Source organism: Cryptomeria japonica, chromosome 4 (assembly GCF_030272615.1).
Source record: "Cryptomeria japonica chromosome 4, Sugi_1.0, whole genome shotgun sequence".
In the NCBI taxonomy this organism is placed as follows: Eukaryota; Viridiplantae; Streptophyta; class Pinopsida; order Cupressales; family Cupressaceae; genus Cryptomeria; species Cryptomeria japonica.
This window is the reverse complement of record NC_081408.1, coordinates 262,808,981-262,831,373: the sequence shown is the minus strand read 5'-3', so window position 1 is coordinate 262,831,373 and position 22,393 is coordinate 262,808,981. Positions and strand designations below refer to the sequence as shown.

General features: G+C 38.5%; 1 protein-coding gene across 3 annotated transcripts in view; it reads right to left on the bottom strand.

Annotated features, from left to right (window-relative positions):
- Positions 1-22,393, bottom strand: part of LOC131065573 (uncharacterized) — a 162,991-nt gene that overhangs the window by 24,586 nt on the left and 116,012 nt on the right. The window lies entirely within an intron of this gene.

The following is a 22,393-nucleotide window of genomic DNA, read 5'->3' as shown; positions in this document are numbered from 1 at the left end:
TAATACTAATGACCAGCATTTTTAGCACAAATAGATCCATAAGATTTAGGACAATATGCTTTGTGAAAAGCTAAAGTCGTTAAAAATAAAAAATTAGAAGTTTAAAATATTAAATAAAATTAAAAACAGAATATATGTACACATACATACATATGGAGGCGTGTATATATGTACATGTACACGCATACACGTCTTAAGTGCCATTGCATAATAGTAGCGTTTCTAATAAATTTTGTTTTTAATAAAGTATTTACACTGAAATTGAAAATGAGAAATTTAAAAAGGAGGCAACAAGATGTTTTCTTCCAAAAGTTTTTGAGACATTGGAGGAAGAGGTGTGGAAAGAAGTAGAGGTAAGTAGAAAAAGGAAAGCACTGCCCGAAGAATGGAATACAACCTTTGAAGCATTGATTCTCAAAAATAGATGTCGAATACTATCATGCTTATCACCCAATTCCTTTATGCAATACCATCTACAGTCTTTGGCCCTTTTCTTAAAAACTTGTCTTGACAAGAACATAACAGAGAAGGAAAGATTTGTGATATAAACACAGAATCCTTACAGAGCCATCTACTCACTCAAACAGAAGAAAAAACAAGGAATGATCATCAAGCTCGACATGACAAAATTAATTGGAATTCTCCATTGAGCAATGGAGAAGTTTTCTTTCATACAGGAATCGATTGATTTAATCTAGTCATATTTTGACACCAACTTTCTCTGTTTTGATCAATGAAGAGCTTGCTGACTTTTTCCCAGCAAGCAGAGGTATAAGACAGGGAGACCTAATCTCCCTGTACTATTGTAGCTCTAGGGCAAGGAATCAAGTTATAGATGCTTCGGAAAAAGATAAATCAAGTCTTCTCTATAACTGAGAAAGTTACGCATCTACAATTCGTTGGTGATACAATATTAGAAACCCCAAACCTGGATGAGGCAAGAAGACTTAAAAATATTTTGGACGCTTAGGAAGGCAGAAAATAAACATAGATAAATGTACGATTTACTTTATAAATATCCCAAATGGAGTCAAGCAAGAAATTCAAAATGTTTTGATATTTGAAAAAGGTGAACTTTTAAGCTCATGCCTAGGGATGCCTCTAATGAAAATGCAACACCAAATACTTGGAAGCCTCTAGATAGCAAGATTCAAAATAACTTGTTTATTTACTTGGACAGGTAAATGGCTTACGGGTTAAGAGAATTCAACTAGTCTAGTCCTCTTACAAACCATCTCCACAAAAATGCCACTTTTCCAAACTCCTGGGATTGTAGCTAAAAACTATCAGATTCACAAGGATTCAGCGTCATTTTCTCTAGAGTGGGAGAGAGTCAAAACAAGTCAACAAGTTAGGATGAGATCAGACGTGTGTCCCTAAACTATGGGTAATTTGGGATTCAAACAAAGCAAAGAAATGAATACACTTTGAGAGTCAAACTAACAAGGCAGGTCTATGAAGAGCAAGACCAACTGTGGAGTAAAATACTGAGATCAAAACATGTGGACTCACAAGTTGATCCACGAATCTTCCACACAGGAATTCCTTCTATGGGGATTGGCCATCTGGAACTTTATTAGAGGATGGAAATCCCTATTAATGCCTGTTGTCTTATTTTTGCATTTTCAAAAATTAGACAACCCCTATGAATGTTTCTTTAAAATTAATAGTTTTGTTTCTCTAAAGCACATTTTACGAGGCTAAAACTTGTATTGGTTTGAAACTAGTCATGTGTGTGTTTTTTCCATCCATGTCCAAGTTTGGGTCTTTTTGGATGTTTTTCTCCCTCTTTTGTGTGCAATTTTGGGTTTTAAGTGACTGATTGCAAGTAATAGGAACTTTTGAATATCATTACAAGTAAATGCACTTTACTTGTAATCGGGTCTCTAGGACCCGATTACAAGTTAATTCATGATTTTTAAAAGTCAAAATATTTGTAATCGGGTCCTAGATACCCGATTAAAAGTTACTCTATTTTCTTTTAAAGTTCAATATACTTGCCATTGCATGTCTAAGACCTGATCACAAGTGTATTTTGCAAAAGCTCGAATCCCTAAGAGCCCGATTTGTTTTTGTTTTTCGCCTTTTTGATCCCGTGATTCTCAAGGCAGCCTCATTAAAATGTGTTTGCATTGCAAAAGGAGTGTTCTTCTGCAAATGCTTATATAAGTCTTTGAAAGGGATGTTCTTGATTCATTTTGCTCTTTGAAATTGCATTTGGGAGTTGGGCGTTTCCTTTCATTTTCGCCTCTTTTCTAGGTATGTTTCTTGTGTTGCTTTCTTTTTGTTTCTTTCCTCGATCTTTCTTGTTCGTAGTGAGTCTGGCTTTGCCATGTTCTTTTCTCTTTGCCTTTGCCGTGTCTTATCTCTGCGTTTTTTCAAACACTTTGGGTGAGGGTTTTTGCAAGCCGGCTATGTGTTGCATTCCCTTTTTCTAAGTGTGTGTGTTGATTTTATAGTAGTGCTCGTTAACCACAGGCAAACATCAGATCTGTTGCCTTCCCAACCATAGACGATAAGCTCTTATCGTCACCCCCGAGCACACTACGTGTCCTTCATGTTATTGAATTCATATTTATTGATGCACTCATGACCTTGCATATATATGAATCAATACCTCCTAATAGACCTCAAGTCGGCCATATACTTTTGGCGCCAAGGATAGGGTCAGACCTATATATTACAAGTTACATATGAGTCTCCCTTAGTGCAAGATACATTTAACTTAATCACAAGTTACACACAAGTGGTTCGCCTAAATAGGGGCTGCCCCAAATTAGACTCATACAACTGAGATATCCAAATGCCAAAGCCGACAGGCCACTTGGCATTTTGTGCACTAGGTCGGCCCTTGAAGAAATCCGACCTAGCTACACAACAACACTCCCTTTTAGCTAGGGAGGATTCCTTTTGAATAACCAAGTCACATAGTGACTACCACCATGGCTACTCCTATGAATAATACGTTCACCATAGCTACTCCTAGAGGGTGAACAAGCACATCATGGAATTTCTTCCATGATACCCACCATACCTACTCGCAAAGGGTGGGCTCACCATGCCTACTCGCAGAGGGTGGAAGAGGGCTTTCACCTCAACCTTCTCTCAGAGAAGGGTGCATTACCACCATGCTTACTCGCAGAGGGTGGATCCACCATACCTACTCGTAGAGGGTGGAACAAGGGCTTTAACCTCAGACTTCTCCCAGAGAAGAATGCATCTCCACCATGCCTACTCGCAGAGGGTGGATCCACCATACCTACTCGCAGAGGGTGGAACGAGGGCTTTCACCTAAAACTTCTCCCAGAGAAGAATGCATTAACAAAGGATTGCACCTCGAATTTCTCCCTCACGGAGAAGAACTCATTAACAAGGGATTGCACCTGGAACTTCTTCCTCCCAGAGAAGAACTCATTAACCAAATCTTCATGATGACGTGGCTCCCTTTGAAGCTGAAATATCAAGCTCCCTTTGAAGCTGAAATGTCATGCTTCCACTGAAGCTGAAGCGTCAAGCTCCCTCTGAAGATGAAATCAATCTTCTGACCTCCTTGTCCAAGGTTACTTCTAATGATATGTCAGACTCCCTCTGAATGTTGATTCTTCCTCTGCGAAGAAATGCAAGCAATCTTCCTTCCTTGAATGCAATCTTTGATTCGTCCTTTTATAATTTTGCTCACCAATGGAATTTCCATTCACTTGGATTGATCACACCGAAGCACCTAGTGATGATTTGATGGCTGTGTGGCCTTTGGCCCTCGCCATCACTCATCATCTGTCCACAATATCTGCTTTGTGCATAGCTTAAGCATCATCTGAAGAACTTTCTTTAATACCATTCACAACAAAGTGATGGACCAACCACATAAGTGCGATAGAAATCTACCTGTAGCAGGGTGTGCCAGAATGCTAAGCTGCAGTGCCCATCCTATGACAAACGTCAGATGAACTTCAAGAGCTACATAAGTAAGAACTCGAATAACTGGACCTTCATTTGCAATATCATCCGATTTGCAACCCCATCCAATTATGCCTATGCAGGCTCCAGCGAAACGAATGCTTCATGTGACTCTCGAAGCTTCTAAGATGATGCGAGAGTTGTTGCAAGGCGTTATTGCACGGAAGCCTTCTCCACCATTCCTGATCGTTAGGTGCCTCCATTCGCTTTCGACCCCATACGCACACATTTCACATTTGTGTACGGCTTAATGTGATTGTCACAAAACTTGCCACTATGTTGTTGCTCGATCTCAACCTTCCATTACACTGAGCAATCGATAGCACACGTACCGACTCGTATCGCTTCATTGAATCCTCAGAATGCTTGCTGCCCGATGTCTCTAGCCACGAGTGCCATGAAGCAAGCGATCTCCGTCATTTGCTAGTAAAATGTTGCAATCGCCGGAGAGAATCCTCCACAACATGTTCTCCTCCCCAAATGAAGAATTCGAATATAGAATGTTAAAATGGACAGAGATGTCCGTAGCGACTCCACTTACCGTCAGCATTTCGATACCAGACTTGGCGACTTTCAACGCCAAGGCATCGAACATAATTTGTCATTGAGTACTAACAACATATCTATGGCAATCATCGATACCTCAACGATCATTACTCGCCGCAGAGCATATGCAATGCTCACATCTGAGTTGAGAGGCTCGGTAATTGACTTTTGCCTGCACTTAGATTTCTCAATCTGCAAATTACTTTGATTGAACTCCCTCAAAAGCACAGGATCTACCTTCAAGCGGTTAGCCTCTATAGAAGGAACCCGATCTGATACCATGTTGATTTTATGGTAGTGCTCGTTAACCACATGCAAACATCAGATCTGTTGCCTTCCCAACCATAGATGATAAGCTCTTATCGTCACCCCCAAGCACACTACATGTCCTTCGTGTTATTGAATTCATATTTATTGATGCACTCATGACCTTGCGTATGTATGAATCAATACCTCCTAATAGACCTCAAGTCGGCCATATACTTTTGGTGCCAAGGATAGGGTCAGACCTATATATTACAAGTTACATATGAATCTCCCTTAGTGCAAGATACATTTAACTTAATCAAAAGTTACACACAAGTGGTTCGCCCAAATAGGGCCTGCCCCAAATTAGACTCATACAACTAAGATATCCAAATGTCAAGGCCGACAGACCACTTGGAATTTTGTGCACTAGGTCGGCCCTAGAAGGGATCCGACCTAGCTACACAACAATAGTGTGGTTGCATCTTCTCCTTGTGATTTTCATTTGATTGCAAGTGTCTTGCTCTTTCATTCCATAGCTCCTTCGCCAGTTGCTTGCAGTTTCAAGTGTGAGACATCACTCCTAGCTAAGGTTCATTTGTGTGGATTGCGTGTGTGGTTTTGGAGAATTGGTTTACTGCTGTAATTTTCCAGATTTGTTGTTCCCCTGTGGCTGAAGCAAAGTTTCGATCGTACCTCTTGTTGTGACCTTTTCACACATCACCCCATTGCTAACGGGGACCCCCTCTTTGTCAGCTTCCTGCATTGTTAAGTTAGGGTTTTGGCTGCTTAGTGCGCAATTTTGCGTTTCTCGTGCCCGAGTTTCGAAGTTTTGATCATGCCTAGTGCCATCTAGGCTTTTTGAAGTTATAGGATCACGTTGCAAATGTTGATATTTTAATGATCCTAAGTTTTTTGTCTAAGTGTAGACCTATTGAGCGTTAACGTGTTTTTAAACACGCACATCAGTGATTTTAAAGTGCCAAGGTATTCACAGACCTTTTGGAGTTGTTTTCTCGCTCCTAAGGTATTATTTAAGTTGGTTTTGCACTTTATTCCAATATTTTCCTAGCGTTTGGATCATATTTTTGGAAAATTAGCCTAAGTCCAGTCAAATTTAAAGTTTCTAAGTGATTTTGAGTGGTTAAAATGATAAAATCCTAAGGGAAATCCTTATTCTAAGGGTTAAAGGGTCAAAATCCATGCTAGAGGTGTTTTTCCCCTCACATTCCAGACTACCCAACCCATTCCTCCACTCAAAATCCACACTACACATGGGTTTCCCCTGAAATCCATACTGGCTACTATTTTCCCCCACTGTTTATCCATACCTAGGTCGATTTTCCCCTGGAAGTGCTAAAATTTGGCTAAGTGTCAGGATTTATCCAGACTGCCATCGATTTTCCACCAGGAGTGTGAACTAGAGTGCGGACTGAAGTGCGGACAATGTTAAGGATGATTCCATGCCTGAGTCGATTTTCCACTAGGATTTTTGTGACAACTAAGTGCGGATTTTTGTCTGGATTTTCATCCAGACAGAGGTCGATTTTCCCCCAAGAACATTAAGTGAGGATTTTTGTCCGGATTTTCATTCAAACAGGGATCGATTTTCCACTGGGAGTATTTTGAAGAGTTTTGAGTCCGGATTTTCATCCAGACTGAGGTCGAAATTCTACCAGGGAGGTTTTTTCCAAGTTAAGTGAGTTTGGAGTGTGGATTTTTTTGTCCAAACTAATATCGAATTTCCCCTGGGGGTGATTTTTTGCAAATAGAATGGATTTTTGTCCAAGCTCATATCGATTTTCCCCTGGGAGGTTTTATGTGTGCATTTTGATGAATTTATGAATGAATTTTAGTCCAAGCTAGGGTCGAATTTCCCTTATGGGGCAAATTTTGACACTTAAATGATTTTTGAAGGGATTTTTCAATCCCAACCTATATCGATTTTCCCCTGGAGGCTTAATTTTGATTTAAATTGCACTATTTTAATAAATAAGCCCCATTTAATTGCTTTTAAATAATTATTAATGATTATTTAAAATTTAACAGCAAAATTTAATAACTTGCAAATAATCATTTAATATTTGAACCTTCTAGAAGCAAGTTAGGTTTTCACCAAGCAAGTATTTATACAAGTGTTTTATCCCACATTGCTTGTGTGGTGAAAGTGAGAGGTGAAAGCAAGTATATGAAAGGAGACAACATTATTTTATTATTATTTCTGCCAGGTGTCTCCATGAAAGCGATTTTTCTCCAAGTTGGGCGAATTTTTAGCAAGGCGTTTTTGTGAAGTGTGGGATTGAGGATTTATTTTCCTCCATTTTTTCCAGCTTGCTAATCTATTCCCCTTGGCTGCCATTAAAGACCAGTTTAGGAATTTCGATTTTGCCAAGTTTGGCGATTTTTTTCAAACTTTGGCATTTTTTGGTGAAAATTGGCAATTTCGTGTTTGGAGACTTAGGCGATTTTTCCAACACCATTTTGCTTGCTATTCAGACCTTCATTGCTGCAGATCAAGGCTACCATTGATATCATTTTTCAGAATTTCACATTGGCGCCATAGCTGGAAAAATTCGAGTTTTGCTAAGGAAGACAATTTTTTGTGTTTGGGGTATCCAATCCCAACTTGGACGATTTTCCAGATTGTTGCCATCCTTGCCATTGCAGATCTAAGCTACCATTGACAACATTTTCAGATTTTCAGTTTAGCGCCATAGTTGGGAAAATTTCGATTTTGCTTTGAGAGTGATTTGGTGCCATATTTTGGTGATTTTCATGCATTCTTGGTGGCTACCATCATTTCCAGCCTGCTGATTCGCTTCAGATCTGAGGTTTGCTTCAAATTTTGACCTCCGTTAATGGCTGCCATTAATTTTCAGACTTAAGTTTTTATTGCCCAGCCAATTCCAACTTAGGCATTTCGCATTTGGAGGTGTTTTATGGAGCTTTCTGTGCATTTGTTTAGACCTTTTTATCGTTGTTGCAGGTCTGAAAACTCCATTGTTAGGTGGTTGTCTTCAGAAATTTTCATTTCCAGCCACCTAACCATTTTGATGATTTTGCTTGGAGATGATTCCTTAGCCATTTTTCATCATTTTCAAGGATTTGTGACTAGTTTGCAAGGTGTTGGTAAGTCTGAAGTATTCAATTTTCAGAATTGTCCTGAGAAATTAATTTTTTACCAACCATACTTACATTCCTGAATATGATTATTTTCATCATTAGAACTGATTTTTATCAAGATTATGCACATTTTGAAGATTACAACATGTTTTAAAAGTCTGATTTTCAGGTTGTCTTCAAAATTGTTGACCTCCATTGTTAACTACAGAAGGTGTCTTCAGACATTCATTGTGTGAAAACACAATCTTTCACACCTTTCCTTAGGCATCATTTATCTGGTATACTCCTTTGCATTTTAACTTGCATATTTTCTAAGCATAAGGAGGTATTCAACGAATTTTATAAAAGGCTTTCATGCCTTAGTGTTGTCATACTTTAAACTTAATTGCTAAAATTTACCAAGTGTATGGATTATTTTCTTGACTCCATGCTCTAATTAGCTAAAATCTTTAGAAAGCTAGGAATTTTATTACGAATATTATTTTTCCTAAGTCTAACTTCAAGCTTCGTACATGTGCGATGTCAAAGTCGAGATATAAGGAAAGGAAAGAACTATTGAAGATGCTGGAAACTAGATTTTATCTAGAGTTTAAGATTTCATCCAGATGGAAGGAGATCGCTAATACAAACATGCATTTCTTGGACTTCGACCAGATGCAGTGTCGGATGTTTGGAGTCAGAGATCAGGTTCCTTCCCCAGCATATGCGAATATTATGAAGAGTGGCATTTTCCATGCCGCTAGATTTCCATAGTCCATACAGTGCAGTGAGCTTATCCTAGAATGTGCACGATGTTACGATCCGCTCACAAGAATGATTAAGACTCGTAAGGGCGTTGTCATTGCCTACCTTGTTGAGGATGCTATTGCAGAAGTGTTCGGAATTCCATGCGGAACAGACATGAGGGATGTGACCAAGGAGGATTATGCAGAAAGATACACGAAGAAGATGGGTGTATGCAAGAATTTAATTAACAAAGAGCGGATGATTGAGCCTAGGTCTCATAATTCCAAGGCTCTCAAGACACTCATGTGCATAGATTTTAAGGAGGAATACAGTGATTTGATATTCCTACACAACAGAGTGATGGGGATGCCGTAGGGAGCAATATTTGATGGATGGATGTCCTACTTCATCCAGGATTGTCTTAGAGGAACGCTAGTGAATTGGTCCAAGATTATAAGTGACAATTTGGATTTTCAGTTGAGGAATGTAGAGCGGTCCAAGTCATTTGCCAAGGTTTGTTTCATACAGAGGATTAATATGCAAAGGTGAAGTCGGGAATGGGCAAGGCCAATTCAAGAGTTATGAATGCTACCCCCACCTAAGCATGCATAGAATTGAAGACTATAAGAGAGTGAATGATGCATTCACTATGTACATCACACGGATATTGCAAGGCGAAATCCACAGAAGATTGTCCAAGGAGGCAACAAAGTTAATAGAAAAGTATGGATCATGGTATATACAATTTCCCACTTTCACATACCTCAAGATTCATGGGTTTCAATCTGAACCCTACAGACTTCCTAGGTATCCAACTGACAGAATGATATTGTTGGAAGCGGTGAGACAACTTCTAGAGTTTGATGTTATCTAGAGAGAGAAGCACGGGATAGGAATGACATTCCCTATTTCTTAGGTTACCGTGTTCGCCTCTGGGCTCCCCTGGTACGGGTCCGAGTTCGACCGGGTCCGTGGTACGGGTCCGGTTCGACCTGGGTTCGACCAGGGTTCGAAAAAACCAGAGTGGGTTCAACCCTGGTCGAACCTAGTCGAACCCGGGCGACCCATAACGTCAAAAAACAATGCAAATTTAATTTTTTTTTCAATCCCGCCTTGTAAAAAGTGAAATTTATAACCTAAAATTGACTTCTAAAACATTTTATTGACTCATTTCACCTCATTTGTGTTGCAAACAAAAGTTTTATGAGAGCAGGTTGAAGAAAGGGTGAACAAAATTTGGCTTCCAAGATCAAAGAGGAGTTGAAGACTGATTTTTGAAGCTTCAACAAGTGTTGCAACATCATTTCCATACATTTTCAAGCTTCCATTGGCTGTAAGAGGTAGGTTTTTAAACATTTTTTTCCAACTATATTTGTTTCACAAATTGTCAAACATGAAACTTGATTTTTTTTTCATTATTTAGTTTTTGTTTTTGTTTTGAATATGTTTATATTATTTCTTGCCATAGGAACTAGAATGGCATCTACATCTTCCTCCATTGGCAATGAACAAATAATTGCAAAACAAAGAAATGATCCAAATTCTCCCTTATGGAAATATGTGGATAGTACAAAACAACTTCCGGGAGGTGGGGGATTCCATTGGAAATGCCATGGATGTGATATTGAACGTAATAGTTCATATTATCGGGTGGTAGGCCATTTGTGTGGAATAAAAGGAAGAGGCATAAAAAAATGCCCTGGATAAAATGGTAAACCTATACCATATGAGACAGTGATGAAATATATTAGGGAGCATGAGGCGGCAGAAGAGAGGGAAGCCCGTAGATTGAACCAAACTGCATCAAAGAAAACAAAAGGAATGCAAGGCCCTTCTAATCCCACTATTGTAGTAGAAGACCACCCCTTTTTTGCCACAAATGAACCTCAAAGTGAACCACCCTTGACACGTAAAAGAACAAAGGGGCCTTTAGAAACCGCATTCCAAAATGAGAGTAGAGAAAATGCTGACGAAGATATAGTAAGGTGCATTTATGCAAATGGGTTGTCATTCAATGTTGTTCACTCCCCATATTGGAAGCAAATGATAAAAAGTGTTAATGAGGCTCCAAAAGGGTATAAGGGCCCCGGTTATGAGAAGGTACGTGGAACATTATTGGAGAAAGAGGTGAAGAGGGTTGAAGATGCATTGAAACCCATAAGGGATTCATGAGTTGAGACAGGTGTAACAATTGTTTCAGATGGGTGGAAAAATGCTAAAAACCGTCCCTTGATCAATGTCATAGCAGTGTCCCCTAAAGGGGCAATGTTTTTGAGAGCTGTGGATTGTGAGGGCCAAATAAAAGATGGCCAATTTATTGCAGAAATTCTCATCTCTGCCATCGTGTCTGTGGGATCCCGCAATGTTGTCCAAGTCATAACGAACAATGCAAAAAATTGTAGAGCTGTTGGTTTGTTGGTTGAGCAACGCTATGATCACATCTTTTGGACACCTTGTGCGGTACATTCACTCAATCTTATGCTACAAAGGATTAGGCAAAAAATAAAATGGATCAGAGATGTGCATGCAGAGGCTGAGGACATCCAGATGTTCATCACAAACCACCACATGTCTCAAGGGATTTTTAGAACCTATTCGAATTTGGAGCTATTGAAGGTAAGTGAAATAGTAATTTAATTTTACATTTTCTGATTTTTTTAAATTTTCAATGTTCATAATATCATTGTGTAAGCTATATTGTGTATTCTTCTTTAAAGTTTGGCTTTATTTTTTAATCTTTTGGCATTAATTTGTGTTATAGGTTGCTGAGACCCGTTTTGCATCAAACACAATCGTCTTAAGACGACTTGTGAAAGTTAGAGTGGCACTATGCAATATGGTGATCAACACCAATTGGACTGTATGGAAGCAAAGTAGCACTGAGAGGGCAAAAAAAATTAGGGATAGAATATTGAGTGAGAAATGGTGGGATCTTGTTACATATCTCCTAAGTATCACTGAGCCCATCATGAGCATGATTCGCTATACAGACATAGATAGGCCTTGCATAGGTGAGATTTATGATGGCATTGACTCAATGCTTGAAAAAATAAAAGTCACTATAAATGAAAAAGAGAATGATCCTCAGGAGAAATTCTTTAAAGAACTGGAAGTAATTATTGTAGAAAGGTGGAATAAGATGACCACTCCTTTGCACTTTCTTGCCTATGCCTTGACACCTAAGTACTATAACAATCAGTTTCTTAATAAACCAGGAAGGATTCCACCATGGAGAGATCTAGAAGTGTCTGATGGGTACAAGGCAGCATTTCTTAGACTATATCCTAATGATGATTTGCGAGATGTTGTTACAAATGAGTTCATAGAATTCGCAAATGGGAATGGTCTAAGTGTTGATGCACTTCATCATAGATCCAAGAAGGATGCTCATAGCTGGTGGTACTTCCATGGCACATGCTTCCAACACCTACAACCCCTCGCTATAAAAGTTTTATCACAAGTAAGTTTAATTAATTAAAATTTTAATTTACAAGTTTTAGTTTATTTATGGTTTACTTTGTCTTCATAGGTTGCTAGTAATTTTATTTTTATTAATGTATAACTTTAATTGTTTACTTTGTCTTCATAGGTTGCTAGTTCATCTACTTCAGAAAGAAATTGGAGCACATACTCTTTCATCCACTCTGTAAAGCGCAATAGGCTGCTATCAAAAAGAGCGGAGAATTTAGTATATGTGCATTCCAACCTACGTCTTCTTTCACACAAACAACATGACTACACACAAGGGGAAACAAAGATGTGGGATATAGAGACAGAGCATACTGATTTGGATGCTCCTGCTTCTCAGCTTCTTGCATTGACACTTGATGACTCGGAAATTGAGCCAACTTATAGTGCAAGTGCAAGTGGCATTGGCTCATCTAATGTCAATGTCAATGAGGAGGAGGAGGAGGATGAATTAGATGATCCATTTGATGATTAAACTTTACGTTTTTATTGTTTAAAGTTGAAACAATGATACTTGAATATTTTGTCATTTTGATATTAAACTTGATGTATATGATGCTATTATGGTATGATCATGATGCTATGATTACAAGTTTATGTTTGTTTTATTGTTTATATGATGCTATGTGACATGCAAATTTTAATTCATGCTTATAGGCTTCACAAATATATATATATATATATAAAATTTACATGTTTTTGTATTTTTGTACTAACGAACCCAAACCCCTTTTCAAATTGTTGTCGTACCGGCATACTGGGTTCTTCGAACCCGAACCCGAACCCGAACCAACAACCTAGCTTATTTCAGTTGGGAAGACGTCAGAGGTTTGCCAATCCATCATAGCCGCCAGCACTGAGAGTGAGGAGCTTGCATTCTACTGATTTGCTACATACAAGAAGAGAGAAAGATTTGATCCAGACAAAAAGGTCAGAAGGATCAGAGGAGAGAGTTCACTCATAAGATTGACATAGAAGATTATTGGGCTAACCTGATAGACGAGCAAGCAGTGAAGAGAAGAATGTGGTCCAAAATGTCAGTGGATTTCATGAGGAAGTGTGGACTTTTCCTCATTCCCGATCAGGTATTAGATGATATAGATCATACACATCCACAATATGAGAGTGAAATGAAGAAGGCAATCCTATTGCCTAATTGGTCAGAGTCGGAAGAGATTGACCTGAATATATTGATGAGAGAGGTCTTGAATTTCTCCCGCCTATGGGTGGATATGCAGATGAATAAGTTAGTTGACATGGGTGTTCCCTTCACTTGTGAAAGGATGAAACCGGAAGAGTCTACTTCCGAGAATGATCAAAGGATTGTCAGTGATGTCAGGATTCATGCAGACGAAGAGAGTCAAGCTCCCAAGAGAAGGAAGAACACGTCAGGAGAAGTCAAGGCCAGAGGGAAGAAGATTGAGGAGGTGAAGAAGAAACAGAAGACTATCATTCCTCCACTTATCATTCCTTCACCCCCTCCCAGTGTCTCATCAATCGAAGTGATTGAAGTAATAGAACAAAACAAGGAGACTCAGCAATGTTCGAACACAGTGATACTACCAGAGAATATTCAGGAGTTCCATGCCACAGCAACATCTGCACCTCTTGATGAGAATAATGATCAGTCGGACTCCCCTACTATCCTTTTGGAAGTTAGCTTGGGAAATGAGATATGATTGGACCAGGAATAATCCTGATGTTATTTCAGTATTGAAAGGACTTGATCAAGAAATATGTCTCGATGATGGTATGGAGATGGCCGCTATTCCTGAATGGCTGATGAGAAGTATGGAGAAAAGTAAACAAATGATAGAGGTACAACCTATTGATGATATTGATGACTACCTCGCTAGGAGTGCTAAGGAGAAGGAGCCCAAGAGAGCGAAGATTTGTCGCACATAGCTAGAGATGAGACAGGAATGCGGATTGCATAGATTGTTGTTCCTATTGCAGGCGTGACAGCGGATATTGCTACTTCTATGGATTTCCAGATCACTTCAGTTGCCCTTGGTCATACATCCAGAAAATAGGAATTCCAAGAGATTGGTGAAAATCTCCAGGCAATCGATGCAAGGTTAGGCAAAGCGATTGCAGAGAAAGAAAGGTACAAAGAAGAAAATATTAGACTCAGAGAGTATATTGCAAGGACAAGGTGTGAAAATCCCACCCTTATTTCCCCTATTGCAGTTGACCATGGAATACATTCACATTGTGAGGTAGCAAGAGGTACACACTCAAAGGTGGAAAAATGGATTGAAAGCACAAGAAAGCAGGCAGATGATTTCCTTACTCAGTTTGTCCATGCATATGATAGGACAACAAGGCTTGTATTCAAAATCCAGTATTTGGAGGGAGTTTGGGAAGAATTCCGGCCTATTCAAGACAAGACTATTCCACGCCTCCAGGCATTGAAGAAGATTCCTAATTCCACCTTGGTCAGCGAGAACATTGTGCACAGTGGAGACAGATACGATTTCCATGGCTGGTATTGTTCACTAGCCGTGAAGAAATCAACTTATGAGAATGCCCAGTCGAGTTGTATGGAGATGGAAGGATTAATTCAGGACATTCAGATGAAGATCCTTGCCTCGATTGAGGAATTATTGGGTGTTGATGTTAGTGGTGCTAGGGGTTTACATTAAGAGACAAGATGAAATTTATGTATTTTTGCCAATTGGACTCTTTGAAGAAGAGTTAGATAGATGACTTAGTCTCTTTGTTGATTCATGTCCATAGTTCGCAGAAGCTCATGCCAGAATGGGAGAACACTTTGAATGCTTGCTCGGATTCACTGGACGTGATTGATTTACAGCAGGATAGCTTGCCTAGCATTTCCATGGAGGAGTTAGATTCAGTATTGGCTAGATTCTTGGAGTATGCTAGGAGAGAGAGAGATGCATGGAGGAATCTTCTAGAAGATTCCCTATTTGATGACTAGGTATCTTTTCATTGGGCCATATGTTGGTGACACCATTTTTTATGTAACCCTAATTAGGGTAATTCTAGGGTTTTGTTGGCATGATCTCGACCGTTGATCTTAAATCAATCTGGGCCATCCATTTTGTAAGAGACTCTATATATGCTTCTTGTCTCTCATTTGTAAGAGAGAGTTTTTGTAGAATTGTTGGTATATGCTACAACTATTTGAATCCTAATCATTGTTCAATTGTTGGTGATTTTGCTCTTCAAATGTTGTCTTTGCATTCATGGTTCTCAATTCGTCCAAGTTAGATTAGAATTTATTTTCATGTATGTTAGATTGAGTGGAAGATTTGTTGAATTTATTTGTGTGGAATCCTTAGTCCATACCAATAGCCTCTTGCCGCTGGTAAGTGCGCCTTGTGTGGTCAACTGGAATTTAAGTAAGCTTAACTTCAACTATTACGCATCTGTTGACAAGCATCAACTTGGATGGTGTCTACGTTTGATGTTGATAGCTTGAAAATATTTAAGTATACCTTAAACGATTGCACTAATCTTGTGTCAATACCTGATTGTGAGACCTTGCTTGGTTTGATTCCACTAGATCCATTCACCATTTCCTACATTCATAGGCTTAGAATAGATTTCCTGAACCCTATTCCTTTTGTCCTTTTTTTAGTAAGAAGTAAATCCAGAGCCATATTGATAAATCTTAAGTTGTCAGCACACCTATTCCGCATCATTCATGATAATACAAACATTTGCGTAAGCCCCCAAGTGAAACACAGCAATTCACATCAAACCACTGAACTTACCCACTCGTCAAGACCTAACATGTAGAAACCTTGGAATCATTTTAGTTGATCTCATTCTTAGCATCTAAGGTGATTTTGTTCAAGAGAGGGTAAATTACCTTGGTACTTTATTCTGAAATGTTTTGTGCATAAAAAACACATCAACACCTCCCTGCCTGAGCGACTTACCATTCTGGGTACTGGCTCGAACATTTCTATGCTATTGGCGATATATGTTGTAAGTTTGCAGCCCCTTATTCGGAGTCTTAGATTTTATAATGCAAATTGAACTTTTCTAGCTTAGGCGTGGGTTTTGGGAGTGCTTTGGGATGCATGCAAGGTGTTTTGAGGTGTTTGGTAGCTCTTTTTCAGTGTGGTCTTAGTCGCTTGGTGTCTAGTGTTAGTTTGGGTGTGTTGTGGGGTGTGTGGAGTGAGTTTGTAGAGAGTTGGAAGCATTTTAGTGAGTTTATGTGTTGCTGGTTATGCATTTCCAACCTACTGTCTTTTATATCAGATTTTAGGAAGTTGGTGTTGAGTTAGTTTGATGATAGTTATCTCATGTGATCAGCATTATACTTCTACTCTATCTTTCCTCTCTATTGTAAGGTTAAGTAGTAGTACTACTAACCGTTTCTGGATTGTATTCTCCATATCCCGCTGGAAAGTGGAAGAGGCTGGCTTGCCGCCTATTTCTGATATTTCTAAATATAGGGTTTACATTTTACAGTAAAAGCATATTATACTATTTAATGTGATTTCTATTCAATTGTTGTATTATTATATTACATTTCAATATTTCAAATGAATTATAATGATTTTTTAAAATCGAGTTCAAATTACTACTTTTTTTAAATGCTAATTTTTGTCTTTCTAATTGTTGCAAATTAGTTTACAATGGCATCCCACTCTACATCAAGTTTGAACTCAACAAGTTGAAGGTGTTCCATTGGAAATAAATCTGCTGAAAGTCATGACCTTGCTTGGATATATTTGTGATTTGTCTCTTGTGCATAAAGAAGCTTAATGGAGGAATCAAAAGCTTCAAATACCAAATTGCAATGACTCCTAATTGCAACACCAAGCCATGTTCAAATGCCCTAGAAGAAGTAAGATGAAAGATGCAAGCACTTCTTGCGTTGCTCGATGAGAAGAAGTTAGAAAGAGCAAGGGAAAAAACAGACATAGAAGCAATCATTAATCCTGATTTCATAGCAAAAACAGCATTAGTTACAATGAGCGGTGTGGACTCTAATCATGGTCCACGCATGTGGCACACCCACCTCACCCAACACAAGTAGATCCCAATAGGATATTTTTATGCCTAGAAACATACCTAGAGCACAACCATCATTGCAAAGTACAAGGTGGAACAAAGAGGTGCACAAAGAAGTTGATAAGGCATATGCAAATTTTTGGTATTAAAACCACCTTCCCTTCAACATGGCATATAGTTCATATTGAGAGAATTAGTGATGACATTAACAATTACAAGGAAAGCGGACAAGGTGCACCATCCAAAAGAGTTTAGTAGGTTTCTCCAAGATGCTATTGTTGATGCAAAGACAATTTTGTAAAATCAAGAGAACTAGTGGTGAATGTTCAGATGCACCATTATTTTAATTGGGTGGACAGATGGAAGGAACTACACCTCATCAATTTTTTGGTAGCTTTAAATGGTGAATTGATTTTCTTGAAGTTAGTTGATGCATCCAACAAAATAAGGAATGTAAAAACTTTGATCTTGATGTTGTTGGGTATTCCATCATTACCTGTGTAATCTGTTTATTTGTTTTAAGTCTGTTATTGTTTGATAGTATATTTAGGAATTTGTTAGCATATTGTTGAATCCATCATACTGGAATTTCCAGGGGTTTTCTCCTATTCTATTGTATAAATATTTGTTTCCAGTCTAATGAATTCAATTGGAGCCTTTGCCCTTAATATGGTATCAGAGCACATCTTTCCTTGAGTGGCAATCTAATTGAAATTAATTATCAGAGCGGCTAGATGAGTAGATGTTTTTTGCTGACATTTTTGTGGTGCACATACCCAGTGCTCTCCAAGCACAATTCATCACCCATGAGTTGAAGGCTTTGTGCAAAGGAGATATATTGTTTTGTTTCCATTCTGCAACAAAAGCTTGTGTGCTCTGTCAGCTGTCTTTTGTATTTTTTATATCCTCCTTCTAGCGTGCCCATTTGTAGGCTCGTGAGGCGTTGAAGTTTGAGATGTTAGCATGCATCTGATGACTTCACTAAACTTGAACAATATCATAGAAGAGATTCTTCTACGTGCCTTGCTCGCGTTTTTCCATCGACATGAGGTGAATGGATCTTCTTATTAGTGCTTCATAGCCTTTACATTCAATGCATAGCCTTGCTCAAGACGGTGTATGAGGGAAAGAATCAGAATCATATCCTAAATTTGCAGAGTTAGTTACATGGCTTGAAGATGAAGAATGGAGAACAATTAGAATCCTTTCTCAAAAGGATTGCAAAGTTGAGAGCATTGCTACTAGCATTGGGGGAAACAGTTGATGATGCAATTTTAGTGCCTATTGTTTTGCGGGCACTACCATCCAAATACAAGGTCTTTGTGACAACTTTGAATGTCACAGAGATGACACCCAGTTTTGAGAAGTTGGTCTCCTTCAAAAGGAAAATTCTTTTAGCAATAATCCTGGTGAGGAGGATCATGCCACGACTACAAGTAATAAAGACAAGAAGCCTATAAAGCAGTTCAGTGGACCTCCCAAATCTGGTAATTCATCCAGACCTCAAAAGAAGTGTCTAATATGTGATAGAGTTGGAAATGATGTGAAAAATTGTTGGTGCAACTCCTTCAACAAAGGATCATTCGACAAATCACATCCAAAGAAGCCATTTCCAAGTGGCAAACCACAATGGGAGCAAAAGAACAAAGAATAACAACAAAGCAATGTTGTTGAAGCAAATGATTCTCCAGACGAAGAATACGTGCTTTTAGCCCACACTTCAAAAGATGGTACACAATCCACCTCAATATGGTATGTGGACTCACGTGCTACAAAGCACATGAATGGACAGAAGGAGTGGTTTCTCACATTGAAACCCCATCATGGTACAGTCACTCTTGGAGATGATAACACCCATCAGATCAAAGGTATTGGTGACATCTCTTTGTAGTTTGGCATAAATCGTTGTAGTCTTACTAATGTCTTGTATGTGCCTAGACTTACCAAAAATATCCTTTCTGTTAATCAATTTCTTGACCACAACCATAAGATTGAGTTTGATAGCAATCAAGATACAAAGATTTGTCTTATAAAAGATAAATCTAAAAATGAAAAGATTGTTGCCAATGCTACTGAGATTGGAAAAATGTTTAGGCTTGATACAACTGCAAATAATCAAGCCTTAGTGACTAAGGAAAATGATCTTTCTATGCTTTGGCATTGTAGATTTGGTCATTTAAGCACTAGCTACTTATTAAAACTAAGCCAAAAAAGCATAGTCAAAGGGCTTCCGTCACTTGGGAAGACGAGTGCTATTTGTTCTAGTTGCATAGCTGGAAAACAACATCGAGCACCTTTCTATCCTAGTGAGCATCGTGCAAGCCAACCCTTGCAATTGGTGCATACTGATCTTTGCAGTCCTATGACACCTAGTCACAATGGATACAGGTACTTTCAACTTTTTGTTGATGATCACACACAGAAAATGTGGGTATATTGTTTGTAGCATAAAGATGAAGCTCCTTCCTATTTCAAAGAGTTTTGCACTCAGGTGGAGAAATATATGAATCACTGTCTTCGTGCCCTCTACTTAGATCGAGGGGGGGAATTCACCAACATAGAATTTTCCACGTACCTGAAAGAAAATTGTGTTGAGACATGGACCAACTAGGACTCGAACCTAGGACCTTCCATACGTTGCTGGAGTGCTCTACCACTGAGCTACTGACCCCTCTTGGACCAGTCCATTGTCGGTTCGGGTGTGGCTTATTTCCAACACCAACACCCCCCCTTAAGCCACACCTCTCGTGTGCTTGGGGCTCCTAGCCTGGACCTAGCTCTGATACCATGTTGAGACATGGACCAGCTAAGACTCGAACCTAGGACCTTCCATACGCTGCTAGAGTGCTCTACCACTAAGCTACTAACCCCTCTTGGACCAGTTCATCGTCGGTCTAGGTGTGGCTTATTTCCAACACCAACAAATGGAATTCAACATCAATTGACTATAGTGTATACACCTCAACAAAATGGAGTTGTTGAATGAAGAAATCACATCATCATGGAGATGGTTTGAAGTATGTTGAATGATTCTCAACTATTGCATGCATATTGGGCTGAAGCTATTCACATAGCAGTTTATCTTTTGAATCGTGCACAAACCAAAGCTCTTGATGGCATCACACCAGAAGAAGCATGGACAGGGGTAAAGCCTTCTATATCTCATCTTCGTGTATTTGGATGCACTGCCTATATGCACATTCCTAAACAAAAAGGAAGAAACTTGATGAAAATCACTGCAATAAATTCTTCTTGGATATAGTACATAATCTAAGGCATATCGCCTTATGGATCCTAAGACAAAGAAGATATACATTAGTAGAGATGTATTTTTTTATGAGAAGAATGATGTAAGTTCTCCCGCATCATCATCTACTTTAGATAGTCCTCCTATATTCAACATGGACGGTAAAAATGATGGGAATGTTGATAGTCCATCAACACCCACCAATGTCACAAAACCTTTAGCAAAGTGGTATATTAGTATCATTTGAGATGCAAAGCTAGATGGAGTCCCAGACACTTCCACTTTAGATCCAAGGACTCGCAACATGGCTCATAATGAGGTAAATCTAGCCTTGATGACTACAATTGTTGATAATTTTGAACCATCTACTGTTCATGAAGCACTTGAATCAAAGCCTTGGAAAGAGGCTATGGAGGCAAAGTATCAATCTCTGATGAAAAACAACACTTGCTAGCTTGTTGATCTACCACCTGGTAAGAAAGCAATTGGATGTAAATAGATATTCAAAACTGTTAAGTTTAATTAAATTTTGTGATCAAGAGGCTAGAATAGATGAAAGGTATAGTCTGGAATTTACTTCGAACTGCAGTAGTGCGAATGAAGGAAGCACAACACTTATTAATTTCAGTATTGTCATCCTCCCCGTTGGATGCATGTTATATATCCAAGTGAATGAGAGGGTACGTAGAGAAGAGATGTCTTCCCACGTGGGAAGACACATCTCTTCCTACGTACCACTCCTAATATCACCGAACATTAACAAAACAAATTATTTGCTTGACCGATCGCGATTTATGATAAATCGTTTGATCTCAGCCCGATGACAAGAAGGGGTGTCAACGGTGGCAAACACCCTAATTCGATATTTATTTATAGTTTATTGTTAACCTATATACCACTATGTTAACATATAATTAATTCATGTATTGGAAATGGTACAACCGATGTTACAAGAATTAAAAAAAACAAATTATAAAGCAGATGGTAGTATGGACAAACATAAGGCTACACTTATCGCCAGAGTATGCCCAAAAGGAATGAATAGACTATGAAGAGACATTTGCTCCCACTGCAAAAAATAAAACCATTAGAATGTTTTTTTCTTTAGCTACACAATTTGGATGGAAGTTGAATCAAATGGACGTTAAAAGTGTGTTTCTTAATGGACACCTTAAAGAAGAGGTCTATATGACTCAACCAGAGGAATGTATTTGTAATGTCCCCATTTTTGGAGTAAGAGTAATTAATTAATTTAATTAGTTAAGTTTTCCAAATTATTGTTATTTTTTATGGATAGCTTAATTAATTATTTTAATTAATAGTATCAAGTTAATTATTTATAAAGTTATCAAATATATTAAAAATTAAAATATGACTTTATATTTATATTTAATTAATTTAATAAAGTGACTTAATTAATATTATTTCATAAAGTCACTCAATGAAATAATATTAATATTATTTCTAGAAGCTTCTAGAGATGGACTAAAAAAAGTATAAAGGGAGATCTAGTTGAGCTTCAAGGCAGCCAAGAAATTGATTTGGATGTTGATTGGGTTTTGTGGAACCAAGGGGTTTCTACAAATCTTTATCTTTGGGAACAAAAACTCCCATTGATAGCATAACTGAGGGAGTGAAAGATCTCTTCAAGGGTTGCATATGAGGAGGTGATACTTCAGTAATCTCAATTGTGCTTATTGAGTTTTTGATGCATCTCCATGATAGACGGATTGTGGTGATTTTCAACTCTTCCATTTTGGCATATATGTGCATCGATTTTATTGAAGACATAAAGCAATGTAACTAGGAGCTATCTGATGTGAATTTTGGAAGGTTTGGTGCATAATAACTAGGTCTGAGTTAAAATCGAACTACACCTGCATTTCCACGATTTTAGTCCTCACCCCTTGCTAGAGCATCAAAACCAACATTGGATGATAGCACTATCATTGGGAATGATCAGCGATAAGGATTAGGGACTGGAAGGGGGTCTTAATTGCTGGTAAATTAATCGTTACAAATGTTGGAACAGTCAACCTTACCCATGATTTGCTTATTCCACCCTGTTCAAGCATCAAAGCCATCATT